The sequence below is a fragment of the Arachis duranensis genome, chromosome 6 (genome assembly GCF_000817695.3).
Source record: "Arachis duranensis cultivar V14167 chromosome 6, aradu.V14167.gnm2.J7QH, whole genome shotgun sequence".
NCBI lineage: Eukaryota > Viridiplantae > Streptophyta > Magnoliopsida > Fabales > Fabaceae > Arachis > Arachis duranensis.
This window is the reverse complement of record NC_029777.3, coordinates 12,297,453-12,300,297: the sequence shown is the minus strand read 5'-3', so window position 1 is coordinate 12,300,297 and position 2,845 is coordinate 12,297,453. Positions and strand designations below refer to the sequence as shown.

The following is a 2,845-nucleotide window of genomic DNA, read 5'->3' as shown; positions in this document are numbered from 1 at the left end:
CATATTAATGGCATCATCACAATCTCAATTTTGAGACTCTATTTAGTGGTTTGTTGATTGAGGTTTTTTAAATCCTTGGATCCAGTATCGATCTTCGTGACGATGATGAACTCAACAGCGTCACAGGATCACTGGAGGAGTTACTTCAGGAAGGCGAATTCCGACATATATATTTAGCATCATTGACAACGCCATCATGGTGGCCGCTTCCGATTGCCCCAAGAAATTCAAGCTTTGCCATGACGCCATTGTCGAGCTCCTCTTCTCCTGTAGGCTCGCGCGGTGCCTTGGATGTGACCAAGTTGAGCTCGCCGTCGATGGAGGCAATGGTAAAGATGATTGTGGTGGTGGTGGTGGCGGCCGCCGTAAGAGCAGTGAGTCCGAAGTTGAGACGGGTGGGAGTAAAGAGAGCAAAATCAATAGCAGTAGAGATGATAGAGGAGAGGGGATAGGTCAAGAGCGTGTTTTTCTTTTCTTAGTAAACTACCATCTGTACCCACGAAAGTTGAAAACGCTGACATATCTACCCATAGAAAAAAGAAATTACCATTTGTATCCATAAAAAATTATTTTTACAGGCAAAATTATCCAAACACTAAAAAATTACCTAAAATCCCTAAATTACCCTCATCTTCACCACCACACCACCTCCTTCACCGAATCACCTTTCTAACCCTAACCCTCTTCACCTAGCCACCACCCCTCTTTTCTAACCCTAACCCTTTTCACCCATCCACCACCCATTTTTCTCTTTCTAATCTCAAATCCCACCACCCAACACATTCCTTTATCTCTCTTTAAAGCTTTTCTTGGACTTCCGGATTCACAATCAGCTGCGCTATCCCCCATTCTACCGCCGTCGCCGTCGTGTCCGTTTCCCCGTTCAGGAACTTTGAGCAGAGGGAAACCAATTCATCATTTAAAGGACCAGATTTTCTCGCTTCAACCTTCATATCGAACAGTGTGTCAAGGTATGAGAACGTTGTTGCGATTTCGTCGGAGCCTGAATTCTCTATAGCTTTTCTTCTCTGTTCAATCAACGGTACAATGAAATCCACCTGTTCCTTTCGAACTTGTAACACTCTTTTCCTCTGTTTCGAGAAGAAAGGACTCAGGATCGGAAGTTAATCATCGAGTCTTGGATTTAGAGTTATGAGAACGTTCTTCATCACTTGATCTATTTTCTCCACCTTGTGTTCTTCCATGTTGAGGCCAAAACACATTGCAACGAGGATACAGAACGTCGCGAACCTCGCGTCTTTATGGACGAAAGACAACGCCATTGTTGTTCTCTGCTTCAGTTCTGAGGCGGTTGATGAGCTTCTCCATGGCCTTGTCCCTCCCGGTACGGAACTCCCTCAGCCTGGTGGAGCTCAGCATGTTCTGAATCACGTTCCACTACAGAGACTTCCAAACCAGTCCGTAAACGGCGGCGTTAACGGTGAACTTGTTAGAGCTGAAGATAGTCCTAGTAGGATATCTCATCAATGTGGGATTGGAGATTAGAAAGGAAAAGAGGGGTGGTGGTTGGGTGAAGAGGGTTAGAGTTAGAAAGGTGATTAGGTGAAGGAGGTGGTATGGTGGTGAAGATGAGGGTAATTTAGGGATTTTAGGTAATTTTTTAGTGTTTGGATAATTTTTCCTGTAAAAATAATTTTTTATGGGTACAAATGGTAATTTCTTTTTTCTATGGGTAGATATGTCAGCGTTTTCAACTTTCATGGGTACAAATGGTAGTTTATTCTTTTTTTAACAAATACAAAACGACGTCATTTCAGTCTTTTTTAATGACAATGATGTACGGAAATTACTTTTGGGACTAACATGAATGCTAGAGGATAATTTTGAGGACGAATTTGAGTAATTATTAAGTTCAATGATTACTTTGAGATTCGAGTCCAAGTTCAATACTTTGAGATTTAACTCGTTTTTAGGATATTAACTAGCAAAACTTCAATGTATTGCCTTTGAAGAGTGATATGCATTTGGTTTAGATTAGCAAAAAATAATTTTTATATAATCATTTTGGATAATAGTAAAATCAACTTATTTTAAATATATAAAGAGTTTAATTTTAATATATGGTATAAATAATAAAGTAATGCATAGAAATTATCATTACAACAATTAATTTGAATAAATATTATACTAGTCTACCAAACAATTTTAGTACAAAGTCACTAAAAATAAACTTTTGTTAAGTTTATATTTTGAATATAAGTAAAAATTTATATATAATTATTTTTATATGAATTTGATAGTAAAAAATTATTAAATGATCTAACAAATATGATTAAATTACCATCTAATAGTTATTAATTAATTATCATGTAAAAATGGTTTGGGTCTTTTTGGTGGGCCGTATGGAGTTTCTCTGGCCGCGGTTATCTCGACGGGGTCGAGTTCTCAAGATCTGTTATGGTTCTTATTTCTTCTGTGATCGTAGTATGAGATTCTTGATCTTTATTCTCTACGGGAGGTAGTTTGAAAAATCACTTTGTTGGTGTGTTCTAGCTGGTAACGTTCATTGATGGCGACTCTATATTCTAAGAACTACACCTGCAACTCTTAGATTATTCGGTTTGTGTCTTTGCCTAAGCCGACGAATGGCCTACTTTCATTAGATCGACAATTGTTTCCCCGCGAGTATCGCTTCGGTTGACTTCGTGTTGTGTGGTTTTGAATCACGCTGACTACCCTTTCATGAATTGGATGGTCGCCGTGGTCTTGAAGTTTCGAATTAATTAAATTAATACACTGTCAATAAAAAATAATTTATTACATAAATAATCATTAAAAAAATAAATATAATTATATAATTATCAGTATATAAAAATTAAATTTT

General features: G+C 37.7%; 1 pseudogene; it reads right to left on the bottom strand.

Moving 5' to 3' along the window:
* Positions 1 to 725: 725 nt before the first annotated feature.
* Positions 726 to 1,485, bottom strand: LOC107492762 (cytochrome P450 77A3-like; annotated as a pseudogene).
* Positions 1,486 to 2,845: the final 1,360 nt, after the last annotated feature.